Genomic DNA, 20,185 nt, shown 5'->3' on the forward strand with positions numbered 1-20,185 from the left:
TTGTGCTTAGTGCCTCGGCACTTGGGGCTCAGTGCACACACCTCGACGCGTCGGCGCTCGACGCTCGGTGCACGCACCTCGACGCTCGACGCTTCGGCGCATCGACGACTCGACGCTCGGCACACGCACCTCGACGCTCGGCACATCGATGCCTCGACGCTCGGCGCACGCACCTCGACGCTCGACGCTTCGGTGCTCGATGCTCGGTGCATCGACGCCTCGACGCTCGGTGCACGCACCTCGACGCTCGGCGCATCAACGCCTCGACGCTCGGTGCACGCACCTTGACGCTCGACGCTTCGGCATTCGACGTTCGGTGTTCGACACCTCGCCGTTTCGTGCACGCTCCTGATGCTTGTAGCTTCGACGCTTCGGCGCTCAACGCAACCCATCGACACGCGACGCTTCGGCGATTGGGGTGTCTAAGAATGTCTGGGTTCCACCTTTGCGTCACCTGTGAGGCAAAATTGCTGGCAAACGACCCACATGAGGACTGTGTGGCGTGCCTGGGACCAGAGCACGCCACGTCTGCCTTGGCAGACAGATCGTTTTGCGCATTGTGGGCTAATTTTCAACCGCGCACTCTTAGCCAGAGGACGAGGAAAGCGGTTGGGAGCCACTCCCCCTCCTCCGGGTCGTCTTACACCCTGTCTGTCCCGTCGTCGTCTACAGCAACTCCACCCGTCAAACTGCGGATATCCAGGAGCCCCTCCCAGCTTACAGCTGGCCAGAGATCCCCAGACCATAGACGTGCTCGGGAATGCTCTCGTAGCCCGTCTATCCGACCCCGAGGCCCCTCCCCTTGCAGGGAACGCCCTCGCTGGTCACGGTCTCGCTCCGTGTCACCCCGCCATAGGGGACGCTCCCGTTCCCCTCGTCGGGACAGGCGTTATAGGGACAAGTCAGGCGTGGTAGAGCTCACGTCAAAGATGTCCCAGTTTATGGACGTGATGATGGGTCAGCAATCGCTGCTCGTGTCTTTGACAAACATGGCACCACGAGCCACTGACGCACAGGTCAGGCCGACTGCCAGCCAGCGTTTCCGCCACAGCCTCTGGCCGCCCCAGTCATCCAAAAACCCCAAGGGGTGTGGGACATAGATGCCATCTCAAGGGATGCTTCAGAAGGGGAGCCTCTCCTTGAGGAGGACAGTGTGGAAGCTGAACTAACCTCCCAGCACTCAGAGCAAGACACTGAGTTGGAGGTGCTGGACACCAATGATCCCTTGTGGTCATTGGTGGAGCAAGCAACTCGCCACCTGGGGATTGAGTGGCCAGCCGGGGAATTACCTCGGCGGTCACTGTTTGAGTCGCCGTCTGTACGGTCTCCACAGCCCAGGACGCTCCCAGCCTTCCCTGATTTTATTAAGGAGGTACAGTCTACCTGGGGGGCCCCAGCTTCTTCACCGGCAACTTCGCGGAAGGCTTCCGCGTTTGCCATGCAGGGAGCGAGTGAGGCTGGTCTGGCGTCCTTCCCACCAGTTGATGCTGCCTTTGCAGCCCTGGTTAGAACGCCGACGCTCTCGGGTCTAGCTAAAGACCCTGCATGTCCTAACAGACAGTGCAGGACCACGGAGGTTCATTTAAAGAAAGGCTATGAAGCGGCTACAGAGGCAGTTTAGGTTGTCCATCGTGGCCAGCCTCCTTTCAGTTTACCAGGCGTCGCTGGTGAAGGATCTCCCGGAGCACCTATCGGTGTCTCTGAGGGCGGAATTGGCGTTGGTCGCTCAACTCCTAGTCAAGATAGCCCAGCTAAATGCACGGGCTCAAGGCAGGAGTATTGCATCCCTGGTAGTCGCCAGAAGGCAGCTCTGGCTCTCGCAGGCGAGAGTTAAAGAGCCTGACAAGGCCCCATTATTAGATGCTCCCATTACACCGGGGCACACGTTTGGCCCAGCGGTTGAGGAGATGCTACAACGCTCTGCTAAAGCCCGGGAGGCATCTCAGCAGATGGCGAAGATGTGGCCGCATAAGCCCTTCCAGCCTAAGCGCCAACAGGCGCACCAGTGGTGTAGAACACCACCACAACACCAGCTGCGGCCACGGGGTGCTAAGACCTCTCCCTCAAGTACAGCAGCGCGCGGTCAACCTCCATTTGCAAGACCGCAGCGCGGAGGGTGGCGCCCTAGAGGAGGTGGCAGGCCACGCCCTCGTGGCTCTGGCCAGGCCCCTCGCGAACGAGCGCAACCTAAACAACCCTGAAATCTCCAGGCAACTGTTAACCCACCCCTACACTGTCCCACAGCTCCAGTTCTGGCAACAATGCACCAACGACATCTGGGTGCGCAAGATTATATCCACCGGGTACACCCTTCAGTTCCGGTTAAAGCCCCCCCCTTCCGGGGAGTGGTCGTAACTGCAGTGAAGGACTTGGTTCAGTCCTCAGCTCTGAATGTGGAAATACAGGCATTGCTCAAGAAGTGTGCCATTCAACAAGTAGACCCTGCTCTGATCGACCAGGGGTTCTATTCCAAATACTTCCTGGTACCCAAAAAGAGCGGCGGGCTCAGCCCTATTTTAGATCTGCGAGTACTGAACAAATACCTGCGGGTGTTATCGTTCAGGATGCTTACGCACAGGCACATCATCCAGTCAGTCTGACACGTCGACTGGTTCACCACCGTGGACCTGACAGATGCGTACTTTCACGTTCCCATCTGCCCGGGTCACAGGAAGTATCTGCGTTTCGCATTTCAGAGCAGGGTATACGAGTTTTGTGTCCTTCCATTCGGCCTGTCACTAGCTCCTCGAACCTTTTCGAAATGTATGGATGCCATTCTAGCTCCCTTGCGGGCTCAAGGCGTCTGACTACTGAACTATCTGGACGACTGGCTCGTCTGCGCGCAGTCGAAGGAGCAGTTGGCACAGCACACAGTGATGGTTACAGACCATCTTCAGCGGCTAGGTCTGAACGTCAATTCAGAAAAGAGCCGCCTCGTGCCGAGTCAACAGACCGAATTCTTGGGTCTGCATCTGGACTCAGTGTCCATGGAAGAGACCCTGTCGACACAAAGAGTTGCCTCGCTGGAGCAGTCTCTGCCTATTCAGGTTGAGAGAAACACTCAGCATGGAGCTGTGTCAGCGCTTGCTGGGGTTGATGGCTGCCGCCTCGCAAGCCCTTCCTTTGGGCTTACTACACCAGAGACCTCTGCAGGCCTGGTTCAATGCCTTCGCGTTGCATCCGCGGAGAGACAAACACCGCAGATTGAGGGTATCCCGAACCTTCTGGGAAGCGCTACGCTGGTGGAAAGTTCTGTACGCTTGGGTCCCATCTTCCGAGGGGAGGTTATTACGACCGACGCTTCCAACCAGGGTTGGGGAGCAGTCTGGAACGGGTCAGGGACTCGCGGAGTGTGGTCAGGACCCTGGAGGTCAGCCCACATCAATGCTCTGGAACTCAGAGCGGTGGACCTCACCCTTTGGCACTTCTTGCCAGTGCTTCTAGGCAAGCATGTGTTAGTGCGGTCAGACAACACCACAGTTGTGGCGTACATCAACCGCCAGGGCGGCTTGCAGTCACCCGGTCTTCACCGGATGGTAACACGGTTGTTGCTATGGGCACAACCGCGTTTAACCTCTCTGCGTGCGGTTCACCTACCGGGCAGAGTCAATTACGCAGCGGATCTCCTATCCAGAGGAGGCCCTCTTCCCGGCAAATGGCGTCTTCTCCCTCAGGTGGTAGAGCACATCTGGGAATGGTTTGGCACAGCGCAAGTACATCTCTTCGCTTCGCGAGAGACCACGCACTGCCCCCTACGGTTCTCAGTGAAGGACCTCGACAGCCCCCTAGGAGTCGATGCACTGGCTCACGAATGGCTACCAGGGCTCCTATATGCATTTCCACCGATTCCGATGCTTCCCGCCTTCTTGGAGAAGGTCAGGGTAGAGCAAGTGACAGTGATCCTGATTGCTCCTCGATGGCCTCGGAGGATATGGTTTCCGAGCCTGGTGCAGTTGCTGCACGGTCACCCGAGGGAGCTTCCCCTGCGAGCGGACCTATTGTCCCAGGCCCAAGGAGGACTTTGGCACCCGAACCCCAAGCTCATGCAGCTATGGGCTTGGCCCCTGAACGGGAACGCCTCAGCCTTAGGGCTCTCTACGGCGGTGATTTCGACCATTCAGAGTGCTAGAGCGCCCTCTACTAGGTTGCAGTACACGTACAAGTGGCAGTTGTTTCAAGATTGGTGTCTGGCGGAGGGCCATGACCCAATATCCTGCCCTATGGCAGTGATATTACAGTTCCTACAGAAACTGTTAGATGAAGGGAAATCTCCCTCTACACTTAAAGTGTATTTAGCTGCCATATCGGCTTGCCATGTACGCATTGACGGTTTATCACCAGGTTGCCATTTTCTGGCATCGCAGTTCCTGAAAGGCGCAAGACATTTGCGGCCTCCAAGGACGACCAGTTTACCGTCATGGAGCCTTGACGTGGTGTTAGAAGCCCTTACCAAGGCACACCGCATACTTTCATGAGGTTTTACCGGTTGAACGTACTGGATTCCTCTGCTCCACTATTTGGAGCATCTGTGCTACACTCTATGACGCCTCAGGATGCGGACGTATAGAGTGGTTGACAACATGGTGTTGACTATTCCACCTTAGGACAGGTGTCATTGCGAGCATAGATGCTGAGGCGCAGCTCCGCATATGCGTAGATGTATTGCCTACGCAGTTGTGTTATGACGTAAGTTTGTCCTACTGCCGAGAATCCTCCCTCGCGACAGCTTGGGTACACTGTTCCCATACCTTGATGGTTATTTTCGACTTGAAAGGGAACGATAGGTTGCGGTCAACTTATTTCTAAACTAATTATGGTAAATATGGAGATTTATTGAATTTCCATGGTGCATACAAATTATAGGACCAATTTGTAAATGGTGTGTAAATCAATGTCAAATTAATCCATTGTTTGAAAATATACATTCTTAATCTGGTAAAATATATGAATGCATTTTTTATATATTTAGAATTCTGATCAAATATATGGTTAATCGTTTTCTGTACACACTTAACTAATTATAAAATTAGTTATTAGAAATCCTATACTGATACCTTTAACCTACCTAATTTTGTTACATTGAAACAAACAAAAGTAATTTTATTTGTCTGATTTTATTTTTGAATGTTGATCAAGCACTGTTAGAAATAACACCTATCAAGTTAATGGGGAATATTGTTTAACATATTAAATTAGCTATATACAGCGAACATAAATAATGTATGTATTTACTTAGTTTATCCTAGATAGTCAATATTAGTTAAAACATCCGCCACAGGCCTAAAGCAAACTGGACCGGCTACTTACATACTTCAAGATGGCTCTAAATAGCACAGAAGTAGCAAAAGACTTGACATTAAACAGAACAAAACACATTACCAAATTAAAACGGCACAAGGGCCAAAATAAACAGTCTACAAAACACTCACGGAAATGTAAACAAACAGACAGGACGAGAGCACGGAACACGGAAAAACCTCCACCTCTCACCAACATCAACTCTAATCATTATTCCCTAACACCCGTGATCACCCTGTTTATACACCTGTGGCTGGAGCCTTAATTAATAATTTAATGATTTATTCAATTCACAGCTCCAGCCACATTCCCACGTGTTTTGACGGAGAAATGTACCCCCCTCCGTGACAACCCATTATTCCCCTGCACACTGCCACATACCTCCCCCTACGTGCGCAGCACACATGGCTGCCCTCTTTGTAAATGTTTGTTTCCTATGTAATTAAATCATCTAAAATAAAGCTTTACCAAAGGTCCCATGACACTATTGAACTCTGATAACCAGGCACCAGAGCAGTACACTAGCTTAGCTAAATTCCTTCATACTGCTAATAAATTCAGCTGCATCAGTTCCCACATTTGGGAAGTTTTGAATATTGTCTGTGATTATAATATTATTACTTACATAAATAAATAAATAAATAAATAAATAGAATGGATGGATAAATAAATAAATAAATAAATAAATAAATAAATGACAGAAAGCACTGTTATGTATGCTGAAAAGTTGAAAGATGTCTGTTTATCCAATTTAGACCTTGATAACAATACCATCTCCAAAGAACAGTAGGTAATCACAAGCTATTTAGCATTCCAGTCCCGTGATGTTACAGCCAGAAACAATAAATCAGCTACACAGCAGGGAGGAGGGGAGGGGAGGGGAGGGGAGGGGGGGGGGGGGCCTTGCCTTTTTACCATTGAGGTGTTTAAAAAATCATTGTTAAATAGTTAAAGGCCTGGGACCTCAATCATTACTAATAAAATATTAATTTGCAATTTTTTTTTTTTTTTTTTACTTCGGCATATCAACCAAAATACTGCCAGTCTGAAGGCTTACTGCTGATTTCCCCATTTGCATCGACCCAGTAGGAAGTTAATGAACACTGCTGGGCCACCTTTGAACTGGCAGATGAACCTTTGTGTATTTAGAAGCCATGCTTGTTACCGGTATTCATCTAGGATCTGAAGGTTATTTTGTCTTTCTTTTTACTTCTTGACGCTGCCTGCATCAGATAGACTGTCACCCAAATTGCAAACTAATTAGTGATTCCAACATTTTCAAGCTGATTGATGACAGAATAATTTACACTTGTTTCCTAGCTTCCAGCTGGCACAAGCTGCTGACTGGAGCCCTAATTAACACTAGTGCATCAGTCATGTTCTGTCAAGGCACTACATACAATTCAAAGGCAGTTTAAATGGAATATCACATTAAGAGGGCTGGTAAATGCAAATTGCAAGGAAATAACACTTTAGGAAGAGCACATAGACACAAGCAGGAGTGTAATTTTTAATTACTATTCACTGGATGTCAAGCAGGGTGTCGTGCCACTGCCCTGGTAAAGGCAATGTCGCCGTTGCCCTGCAGTAATGCCAGTTATCTGGGTGAGGCAGAGGGCTGGTTGTCACAGGTTCTTCAGAGCCTACTGGTTTCAGTTAGTGCCTACTACTTATTAGCAACAAGCTCAAAGCATGGCAGCAGTGGCGGTGCCAGGCTCTCCCCGGTGAAGGACCTGAGGGGGTCTAGGCAAACATTTGAGGAGACTACACTGCACGTTGTGTGGGCAGTTATAGTGTCAATGTTTCGATATGTCTCGCAAAACTTGAGTATTATGGTGGATGTGACAGAAATACAATGATTCTTGGTTGTAAATCTCCCTCCCGACCTGTGAGGGCGCTAAGCAGCGAGAACAGAGTCTCCCTAGAAAGGGGGCGGGACTCCGTTGCAATAACGCATTGACCCCGAATGGAAACGATGTGGCAGCCGCAGATTGGCGAGGCGGTTGCACTCGTTTACCAAGGGGTCATGTGTGACAGCATAAAAGGGAATGGAGAATCGCAGTCTGTTCCTTCGCATTGGTTTGTATTGCTAGAACCGAGACAGACTGTGAGACACCCCAAAAGCAATTTTATCGTGAGTGTTGTGTTTTGTTTGTTTGTAATTGTCTTGTCTTGTACGTTACCAGACAGCTAACACAGTTCCAGAGCTATCGCCAAAGGTCAGCACTAAACCAGAACAGCACCACATAAACTGTATCACCCACCACGAGCACTACTGCATGCACCCAGGACTGGTGACCGTGTATGTATTAGTGTGGGGCAGATATTATTGTTTATTAGTTGGGATTGCAACCCCCTTGTTATTGACCCCATGCAGTACACATTGTGGTGTATTTCCGGGGGAGTATTGTTTATTATTATTATTATTTGTTTATTTAGCAGACGTCTTTATCCAAGGCAACTTACAGAGACTAGGGTGTGTGAACTATGCATCAGCTGCAGAGTCACTTACAATTACGTCTCACCCGAAAGACGGAGCACAAGGAGGTTAAGTGACTTGCTCAGGGTCACACAATGAGTCAGTGGCTGAGGTGGGATTTGAACTGGGAACCTCCTGGTTACAATCCCATTTCTTTAACCACTGGACCACACAGCCTCCTATGTTTAGGTCACCAGACCTGGAATATAAAATAAAAACGTTTCCAAACCAGATTACAGTTATCTTCGTCTGCTTCTTTAATACACTGCATCACTCCTGCAACCACACACACCTCAAGCGAGCGTCCAATCGCTCCCATGTGAATGGGGCCTTAGAGCAAACGATCCAATATCGAAAAAATAGGTGGTCTCGGCTCGTTTGGGCAATCGACCCTGGTGCGGATCTATTCTTTTTGCCCTGTGTGAATGCTAACTTGTCTAGCGGTGGATCACTTGTAATCACACCAGCCCAGGACTCACACAGCATGTATGATCATATTTATTTAAACACTTTAGTCTTCATACACTGTGAAGTTTCTGCTAGCTCTGGAAATCAGATCTATTCTACGGAGTCATTCAGTGATACGTTTGATGCGAATAGTAGTCCCGTTCCTTCATTTGACATTTTTTTTATTGGGTTTTTAAGCATACAGATTTTAAAGCAGACCAAGCAGAATGTAAAATGGATACATTGTATGCTGTTTGTTTAAGTTTGGTTTGGTACACAGTTATATACAATTTGCAATTTGCAAAATACAAGTTGCAATTTTCAACTAAGGTATTCTTGCATAATTGCTACATTGTATTGCTGCGTGTTGCAATTATACAAAAGCATTGTAAAAAAGAAAAATCCTACAGACAATGTAACGTAACAAAACCTGCCAATTTCTTTGATAGAGAACTAGCAGAAACACAAGTTTCCTATCTATATTTGATTAAATGTTTTAGTTATGGGAGAATACATCTGAAGAATGTTTTGTTAAAGATGTAGTTGCAGGTAGTTTACAAACTTTGACATTTCACTGCGCAGGGGAAACGTTGTTGTAAGGCAAATACATTGATTGAGCATCTTTTTTCTCCTGTCTCTCTCATATCACTTTTACTGCCCACTTATGTCGCACATTGATACAATGTTTAAATGAAACCTTAAAAACACAAATGACAGACTGTGGCAAAGTGGTTAATAGTGTACAGGTGATTAAAGAACATTACAATTGTAATCCAGGTGAAAAGGTTTGTTTTTATTAGTTGTTTTTGTCCAGTGCCTGACGGCGAAGCAAACAGGAAATAATAATGATGGTAAGTAATACAGCAGTGTGTATTACTTACATTTATAATCCCCTAAGCTGGACCCGAAATAATAGTCCCGTTCTTGTATCCCCACATTAAACACAAAACACATACACAAGTCCGGTTAGTGCGTGAATTAGTGATTGTGGTGCAATACAGTTTTACAGTGGTACAAGTGAAGTGCTGTTCCGGGTTTGTGCTGGCCTCTGGCGACAGCTCTGGAACGTGTTAGCAGTCTAGTGAATACACTCAACAATAGACAGTACAAACAAACACTCACGATTATTTCACCAACAGTACGGGTCCTTCCAGGTCAATGACACAACCAAAATGAAGGAACAGATAACATTGCTTCAACCCCTATTTATACCGTCACTCATGACCCCTTGGTAAACGATTGCAGCTGCTTTTTATGATCTGCAGCTGCCACATCATTTCCCCTCCGGGTCAATGAGTTAGTGTACCGAAGCTCTGTCTCTTTTCTACATGACCGACTTCCTTTTAACCCTCGGAACGAAGTGTCAGGCCAAGTAGTCCAGAGTACTCTGTTCCCGTTACTTAGCGTCCTCTCAGATCGGGAGGGAGATTTACCACCAAGAATCATTGTCTTTCTGTCACACAGACATAATAAAAAAAAATCCCCAAACTTCATTGTTATTCGCGAGCATAAACACATATTGAAAAATGCACTGCAGCATAAAAATCAATTGGGCATTCGATGTCCCCGTGTGAATGGAGGGTAAAAAACAATCCAAAAGAGCCAGACTCATTTGCAGGTCGTGGTCGACACAGGGCAGGATCTGTAACAGCAGTGTATCACACAACACTGCCCGTTACACTCTAATAAAATACAAAGTCACGATGTGAACAAAGAACTGTAACATTTAAAGGTTATATTTAAACATTTAAGCAAGAGGTAGAAGTTGAAATAATTAGAAATGTTAAATAACATTGATTGTTTACAAGTTAAGTTAAAATAAATATGTTTAAAAGTAAACCAAATGGAATCAACACAAGAGTTTGTGAGTTAGCATTTCCTGGAGGGAATGTTTAGTAGCAACGCAGTTCCCCCTTCAGCACGAAAGCAAATAGCTTGTTGTTGGTGCTCACACAGCAAGCACCCAGTCCTGAGTTCATGTTTAATGTCTGTACTGTATTGTTGGTCCCTGATTAAAGTCGCCTTGTTGATGACGATACCTGGAATGGTTTTTGATTGCTGAAACCCACATGAAAACCTTACACAACTTGGGGTGGCTTCAGCCCCTCCAAGCCCCCCCCCTACTGCCGCCCCTGCATGGCAGTGATTTTATCTGGCATTTAGCACCCCCTTGCCACTATAATGAAAGGGTCCCTACGGTGAGGTACAATCAAATCAAGAGCATGCTGTACCGCAGGGCACCGCAGATCAGACTGACAGGAAATGGCTTTGTCTGCTTTTGTCCTGCATCTCCAGGTACATACTGCAGCTCTCTCATGCATACACTTTAAAAATCAGTTGACATGCCAGAGGTAGTATTTATTCATTCCAGGTCTGGCAATTTGGAAGTATTTTTTTTTTCTTTCTAAAAATTGCTGCATCACTGTGAACCACTGTTATGTTTGTGTCTTTTTTCCCCAGTGTTGACGTGACACGTGCAAGGATGTGATATCACGAATCTTACCCCCTCACTCTATTTCATCCTCTATCGTACACAGCAATGTGCTTATTAATTAATAGTTTAGTTGGTTCTTTATTGTGGCTCATATACCGCATTATAATACAGTACTATGTTAGAAACGGTGTTATTAGGGGGTTCCCGAGTGGCGCATCCAGTAAAGGCGCTCTGCGCGGAGTGCAGGATGTGCCCTATAGCCTGGAGATCGCAGGTTCGACCGTGACCGGGAGTTCCTGGGGGGCGGCGCACAATTGGCTGAGCGCTGCCCGGGTAGGGAGGGCTTAGGTCGGCAGGGGAATCCACGGCTCACCGCGCATCAGCGACCCCTGTGGCCGATAGGGCACCTGTGGTTCTGCAGTGGAGCCGCCAGATCTGTGTTGTCCTCCGGCACTATAGGTCTGGTGACATTGCTGTGGATCTGCAGTGCGAATAATGATGGCTTGGCAGGAGCACGTTTCGGAGGACGCGTGTTCCAGCCTCCGTTTCCCGAGTCGGCGGGGGGGTTGCGAGCGGTGAGCCGAGGATACAGATAAATAATTGGGCATGCCATATGGTCGCAGCAACGCAAAAACTGAATTATAATAATCCTAATTAGGGATGGGTCAGTGTAGTCAAACACACGATTACACGAAAATAAATAATAATAATAATAATAATAATAATAATAATAATAATAATAATAATAATAATAATAAAAACTATTCGAATAGCATATTACATATTTGAGTGCACAAAAAAACCTTATACATTAGCTACTAGTAGAAGCAAACGTGTCTTATTTTTTTAATGCTGATGCTTAACACGTTATTTGCATATTAAACGTAAGGACCCTAATTAATTATGCAATACTTGTAATAGCAACATTCTATAGTAATCGTATTCTTTTTGAAAATGTTGCCAATTTTATTGCCTTGTTTTTAGCTAATGTTAACAGATCCCTGCTTGAGTTCCTCTGTAATGGCTGTACACAGCAGCTTGTGCAGCTGTTGCTAGCCAGTCGTGAAACAGCTTCTAGGAGCATGGCACCAGCGAACTTTGAATGTGTGAACTGAAATAAAATAATGTGTATAGCAAGTGCTAAAAGAAGTAATCCAAACTTGGGTAACATTGAAATTAGAAAGGTAATTTAACGTTATGATGAATATAAAGACATACTAAATGTTAAGCAGAACAACGCAGTGAGTAATAAGAAAAGGCAAGATACTTTGGAAAGGAAAGGAGTTCTTTTTAACTCTGGACTGCAGTTCAATGTTAAACATCTACTGTTGACTTTCTGTGAATGGATGGAGTAACGTCAACATTTACACTGATCATTAAAAGTACAACCAGCTATCCTTGTTTTGAATTTTTTACAGGTTATTGAATAAACAAAGCAACTTGAATTAGATTCATCTGATGTCAGTACTTGATGGCTAGTTGTAATAGTGCCCACCCCTGTGCATATTTATGTGTTCTGTGATGCGTGTGGAGTGTTAATGTTGGTGTATAGATATTGCTGCACGGGATATAAATGAGTCTGTTTAACACGAGTGATTTAAAATATATAGTTGTATTTAGGCACAGGGATTGCACAAACACTTCACGTGCATTTAAAGTATGTAATAGTATGTGAGCACGGGATTGCACAAATTGGTTCACGTGCTGGGATTCAAGTGAATAATTAACTAGTAATTGAATCTGGACGCAACAGTATATATAGATGCATGTTTCACTCACTCGGGGTTGTGTGTTCGGTGAGTGGAGGACGGGTGTGGAGAGGAGAGTAATTTAAATTAAATTAAAGAAAAAGAAACAGCAATTGCTACGTGGTGCTGGAGGACCAGCACAGTACTTGTTTGTTTTGTCTGTTCATCCACTGTTTGTTTAGCGTTAGTCCGTTTTGTTTAATTTTCAGCTTTTTGGCACGACTGGCCCATTTTCCTTGATTCATGAAATGGAAGCCATGTGCACTAGCCCTATATATACTAGTTATATGTAACCGGCCCAGTCGAGGCTGTGGTGCTTGTGGGGAGGCGAGGCGAGGCGGCGCAGAAGCCTGCAGAGACTGTTCTGCTAAAACAAACCTGAAAACTAACTTCCTTGCTGCAATTATAATTTTTATTTTCCAATTTTGTAGGCCCAGCGGCTGCCTTTTTTGACCCGGTGAGCCGCCTGACATGTAGTTTTTTTGAACAGTAAACCTCATTTTTACTGTTCAATCTTTTTCAAGTTACAGTTTTATAATAGTAAACCCACAAAATTGGACAGGTGTTTCAAATATAGAATATCTACTAACTAGGGATGCACCGAATCCAAGTTTTTGGGATTCGGCAGAATACCAAATCCATCTCAAAAGATTTGTCTGAAAACACAAAATCTACAAAAACTGTCAAGAAAACTGAAGGAAACTACTGAATTAAAAAGAGACTGGCCGCTACTTACAAGGGACGCGCACAATCTATAGTTTTGAGCCTTTTAGTTAATAGTATTTTTATTACCGAATGGAAATATATCCATAATAAGATTTACGTTTGAAACAACAGAAACGTCAAAATACAGAACCGTTTAGTTTACCTTTACAAGAAAGGAGAGCTGCATATTGGCCACAACCCTCTATTTTCTTTAATGACGTTTCAACCTGTGTCATCTGATCTGAGACTGAGAGCTATGAGGAAAAAACTACCGTGATGAGTGACCTGAATCTCCCTGCGAAATAAAACCCAAGTTGAGAAATTGTTTAAAAAATATTTTAATAAAACACAGCAGTTCCGAAATGGTTCAACTTGTATTGGTACATTACAATAACATAATTTAATTTACTAAAGCGTATTGTTCAACAACGTCTTGCATCTGACAGTTGTAAAGTTATAAAAATATATACAGTATATATATATATATATATATATATATATCTCGGTATCATCTCTAGAACAGGGGTTCCCCAGCTTTTTTTTACCCGAGGTCCACCTGTTCAGCTGCATTAGGCACTGCGGCCCACTATTAGCACTCCTTAGGAAAATGTCAAATTAAAAACAATTTATATGTTTAAACCTGTAACATTATAAATAAACCTAATCTAAAACCTGTCCTTTATTCATTTGAATAAATATTGTGAAAGATGGAAATCAAATAAATATGCACTGAGTGAAAATAAAAAAAATTGAAACACTTTAATTTCAGTAAATAAAATTAATTGCAAAAACTAAACAGACTTTTTTTTTTATCAAACCTTTAAATTAGGCACCTTTGTATAATTGAACATTTTAGAAATGCAGCTATTTTTCTTGGTCATCAAACAAGAATGAAGTGCATGTCTCTTATTCACATTCATAAATATCTGAACAGGAGTAAAACCAGTACAATGTGCACAAAAACATAACTTAAATCTTAATTTCTGAACACCATGTAACTAAAACATCCAACTGTTACCACTCACGCTGAATTGTCACACACAAAAAAGACGAATACGCACAATACAGATGGAAACGAGAGCCTTGCAGGAGTTACTTTTTTCACCACTACTCTGTAAACAAAATACAACTTGCAAAATTACATTCAGTTGGCTTGACATCCCCACCCCCCCAAAAAAACTGAACACACTGTTTATATCTGCCAGCAGAGCGATCACATGACCTTAACACTGCCCTATTGTCAGAGCTCTCGCGCTCTGATTTATGAATTTCTGCTTTGATTGACAGTCCGCCAATACTCCCTTGCTACACTTTATTTTTCTACAGTTACAGCTGTTGCTGGCGCCGGCTTTTCACTATTAATAAAAAAAAATACATAGAACGTCACCCGGGCCCAACAAAGCACAAAAGTCTACAACAGTTTGCCGTTACTACATATTACAGGTTTACTGCATAACTTTACTCCAGAAAAGTGTGATGTGAATGTGCTGTTGCATACGGGGGTATGTTCGCATTCAGCAGCTGCATGATGTGTTTAGTGCGTGCACCACCAGTAATTTAGGGAGTTGAGAGCTGCGACAGTTCATCAAACGTGTTCTTGTTATTAAATACAACAGTTATGTTCAATACCAGATGCGTGTCTTATTTAAAGAAGAACTACACACATTGGAGGAATTATTAAAATGGATGTGCGTCTGGGCGGATATAGGATTCGAATTCAAACCCTGCTCAAAAAGTAGGTATTCAGGCCGAATCCGAAACCAAATCCTGGATTCGGTTTGATCCCTACAGCATTTATTAAGAACAAACACAAGTAGCACCAAATGGCAGAACCAGTTCCAGTGGCATATCTGCACAATGCTGTACAGTACCTATAATTCCAACATGCAGCTTATTAAAGGGAAGTGCTAAACAAACACAAACAATAGGTCGGCCAGGGTGTCCTCGGCTCACCGCGCACCAGCGACCCCTGTAGTCTGTCCGGGCACCTGTGGGCTTGTCTTTAAGCTGCCCGAGAGCTTACGTTGTCCTCCGACGCTGTAGCTCTTGGGTGGCTGCATGGTGAGTCTGCAGTGTGAAAAAAAGCGGTCGGCTGATGGCACACGCTTTGGAGGACAGCGTGTTCGTCTTCACCCTCCCGAGTCAGCGCAGGGGTGGTAGCGGTGAGCTGAGCTTAAAAAATAATTGGCCATACTAAATTGGGAGAAAATAATCAAAATAATTGGCAATGACTAAATTTATTAAAAAAAAAAAAAAAAAAAACTGCTCCATTTATTTAAATAATCCTCATCATTATTTTCTGAAGCCAGTCACATAGAAATGTTCCTCATATGCTTCTTTTTTCAGCTACTGAGATGCATTATTATTGGGGAAATGTCATAGGGTGTGATATGGATAACTGTAATAATATGTATCATTAATCTGACATTCCCACTGCAATTGTTTAACACTTTTTCAAAATGTCCCTTGTATGAACAAGACAGGGTCTTCCCTAATAATGAATAAATCAATTTAAGATAAAACATAAAATATATATTTATGCAGTCAATGACATGCACACGTCATGCATGCACAGGTATTTCACGTCAAAGACCGTAAAACCAGTCTTTGAAAAATAAAGGACATTATTTACAATGAAATTGCTCTAATTTAAAATAAATTGCAAATAAATATTTTACAGCCTACAAAGAGTGTGTTGGTATCAGGGAGGAATTATTTTTTCGCTTTTCTTTGACGTTTGAATTTATAAGACAAAAATACATAGGTTATCTAAAATTGACATTTTCGCTTTGTTACGTTTATTGTTATTGTTAATAGTAATCGTTTGATGGGGGTCTTATGAAGTTTCCATCGGCTGTATTATGATAAGGTACGATGTGATCATGTGATTGGGGTGTTCAGATGAATGAGCTTGCCTTCGGCAGTATAATGATGGCGTCTATTAAAAGCTGTGCACGCATGACTGCATGGCTGGAGGATCCAGGCAGCAGAGATACACTGTTCAATTCATGACAACATTACAGGCAGTGCAGATCAACCATACACTGCTGTTAGCAAGTGTACAATTGTGTTCGGCCGCACCGACAGCACTTCCACTTCCTGCATCCTTAGCACCAAAATAAATAAATAAATAAAAATTGATGTGCCAAGTATGTGAAATGTACCTGCCCCAGACCAATGGAGTCGATGACATACTGAAGTCTAAGAGATTTCAGTAGGCCTATATCATGAGCACGGACATAGCCAGAACATTTTGGCCATTTTTTGTCATCTTTCACCTAGATTTTTAGAATTGAAACATAATTAAAAAAAAAAAAATACATGAACATAATGTATATATTTTATTTATCATGTAATCAAAGAAACTACACAATGATATATCAAAAGTCTACCGGAAGCCGTAATAGTAGTACATTATTTCATGTTAGATTTCGAAATGTCACATTTTTTAATTTTTGTCCTTATATGGAAAACTACAAAGCGGTATGTAATCCAATATGTTAACTTAACATTATTCAGCAGGTTTCATTTGACTTTATGAAGCAAAATGTGTTAATTCTATAGGGTGATGCAAAAATTTTGGCCATAGCTATATGTCAATGCCTAAGTTTTAAATGTTCACAAAATGTAACCAAAATGCATGTCCCCATATTAGCTTAATAAATAGCTAATATTAAAATACGTTTTCTTATCTTACATGAATATAGATTCATATTCATTAACCAAGGTGTATTCTTTAATTTTTTTCCTGAAACATCCAGACTGAAAACTAATCATTGATTTAAATAAAGCTTAACAGTTTTATTTATTTGAGCGTGGCAATGTCGCATAATGCTTAGAATAGAAAATCGTATTTGTCAACAATTCATACCTTACAAGTTACAAGAACAAAGTTTCACGAGTTGGATGGGGCAAAACGCCCATGTTAAAAACATCAATAATGAGGGGGCTCCCAAGTGGCGCATCCGGTAAAGGCACTCTGCTTGGAGTGTAGGATGTGCCCTATAGCCTGGAAGTCGCTGGTTCGAGTCCAGGCTATTCCACTGCCGACCGTGGATGGGAGCTCCCAGGTGGCAGTGCACAACTGGCCGAGCGCAGCCTGGGTGGGGGAGGGCTTAGGTCTGCCAGGGTGTCCTCAGCTCACCACGCACCAGCGACCCCTGTAGACTGGCTGGGTGCCCATGGGTCTGCCTGTAAGTTGCCCAGAGCTGCGTGGTCCTCCAATGCTGTAGCTCTGAGGTGGCTGCATAGCAGGCCTGCAGAGTGAAAAGAAGCGGACAGCTGACGGCACACGTTTTGAAGGACGCGTGCGTCCGTCTTTGTCTCTCCCGAGTCAGCGCAGGGGTGGCAGCAGTGGGCCGGGTTGAAATAAAAATAATTGGCCATTTCAAATTGGGGAGAAAATCAGAAAAATAACTGGCAATTCCCAATTTAAAAAAAAACACAAAAAAAAACACATTGATAACACATACAATTTCCAAAGGAATTAAATATTTTTTTAAACTACTGCCACCTGTGCATATACAAGCCAGTAGTGAATGAAAATAACTGCATTTGGCCCCATCCTACCCTGTTATTTCCAAAATGTTAACTATTAACTATTTTGAAAGCACATAATAAAAATACATTCAGTTGTATTACAGTTGCAAGCAAACTTATAGGCACTGGGTAACAAGAAGCTAGCATGGCATTTCGTCTTTAATTACAAATATTTTTTTGTCAATAATGATCTAAAAATATGTAGCCCTAAAGACAAGGAACCATTCGAATGTAAATTCCTGGCACTGATTCTAACAGGAAGAACAGCTTGAAGTTAGGCTGGTCCAAATCCATTTAACACTTGATAAACAGTGCAAAGGATCTTACAATCTATTCTTTCACAGACTGGGAGTCAGTATAGCTCCCTCAGACCCGGAGTGATGTGGGAGCACAGGGGCGTCCCAGACACAATGGGGGGGTGCATTCTCTGAAGGCTATTAAGCTGGATCACAGGAAGGCCTGAATAAAGGGAGTTGCAGTAGTCCAGCTTTGGGCTTAAAAGTGTTTGCACAACTGTCCGAAAAATGGAGGCTGGCAAAAATGGTTTAATAACTTTTAAATTACGCAAGAGAAAAGTAGAACTAACCACCTGAAATAATTGTAGACAGCTATTTCTTGTAACTTTTTTCCTCATCGACAAAAGCAAAACTTTTATGACAAAAGATTTTTCCTATAATTATTTGTTTTTGAGAAATTTCTGGAAATTATAAATTTCCATTGGGGTATGTAAACTATATATATAAAGTAGTTCTAATCCTTTCTAATCAATTACTGTTAATAGCACAATTAATAACATGTTTTTATATTGTATATAACCACTTGTAACAGACCACTTTTATGTACAGGACAGTGGTAAAATACCCCTTTGTGGTTTTAACATTATCTAAATAGACTGTTGCTGTTGTTTCAATTATATTAAAGACAAGCAATACTCTACTTGTGAATTCCCTTAAAAATGGGACGTTACAATTCACGGGTGTTATCTTTGAGAGCAAAACACATTTAATTCAGCACATTGTGATACATTATTTTCACCTCATTGGGAACAGCAGCATGACTACCTCTGTTACTTTTGAATAAAAACACATTCTTGCATGAGGTATATTGGAGCATACAGAGATATGTCAATATTATCTGAAATCACTTGTTGAAAGAATCAACTGTACTAGGTCGGTGCTTTCTGTAAAATGTATTAAGAACAACAAAAACACAAATTGGAAGAAGTAACAGGCATGTCTACTTGCCTGGGGTTTCAAGAAGGGGGTGGAAGATGATTTAGGATGCTCCATACAACAAGAAACAATGTTGGGGAATGTAAACAACCAACTGCCCTCTATTAAGTAGAGTGCACAGGATACACTATGGAATACACAGCAACTCTGTAATTTTATTATACTTGAGGAGCAAGATTTTCAAGATTTTTAAAAAAAAATTCTGTCAGACTCTGTCATTGAAACTTGGTGTACCATCAAAGCATTACTATACTTCACACACACTTTGGGCACACACCAAAGTGTACAGATTTATTGTTAAAAATGCTTTTTTGAAAGAAATATGCCTTTAGAAAAATGTTGAGACATTTTCTCTCTTCCTCTCTCTCTCACTAAACTCTTTAGGCTGCCAGTGTCATGTGGCATCAGATGTGAACAATCAGATCAGTTCTTAGGGTTTATCTATCACATTATAGGATAGAGCTAGCAAACCAGGGAGATGGATGGGGGTACTGATGGTTGAACTGACAGCTTTGAAGATGGATAGCATGATTTTATCAGCACCAGTGGGCTATTACCATCACTTGTGACTTTTTTTTGTGGCATTGTTTGATCTTTTTATTTATTTTTTTACTCCTTAAGAAAAAAAGGCAGTATTGTATTGCATTCTTTTAATTTGTTAGCACGCCATGTCTTAAAATCCTTGTTTTAATGGTAGCCAGACCCATATCGGAAACAATATCATTTATTTTAATGGATTTTATTACTACTGATAGCAATTCTAAGAATTTCGGTGGATATCCAGTGAAATGGTAGATGGTATCATCTACACTGCTGACGAAAATACTGCATTTTAATGCAGTGCCATTTTATTTATAAGGGGTCTATCATGATCAAGCATCCCCAAGATGCTGTACAATAAGAGACAAGAACGACTGAGCTATAACATTTAACTATAATGCAAGTTATTGTTCTTTATGAATCACCCACTGTATGAATTGAAAAATATACAGCAGGGTCTTTTTTCTAACACATAAATTTGCAGACAACACAAAAATAGGAGGAGTGGCAAACACTGTTGTAGCAGCAAAGGTCATTCAAAATGATCTAGACAGTATTCTGAACTGGGCAGACACATGGCAAATGACATTTGATAGAGAAAAGTGTGAAGTACTGCATGCAGGCAATAAAAATGAGCATTATAAATATCATATGGGAAATACTGAAATTGAACTGGAATCTATGAAAAAGACCTAGGAGTTTATGTTGATTCAGAAATGTCTTCATCTAGACAATGTGGGGAAGCTATAAAAAAGGCCAACAA

The sequence above is a fragment of the Acipenser ruthenus genome, chromosome 1 (genome assembly GCF_902713425.1).
Source record: "Acipenser ruthenus chromosome 1, fAciRut3.2 maternal haplotype, whole genome shotgun sequence".
Lineage (NCBI taxonomy): Eukaryota > Metazoa > Chordata > Actinopteri > Acipenseriformes > Acipenseridae > Acipenser > Acipenser ruthenus.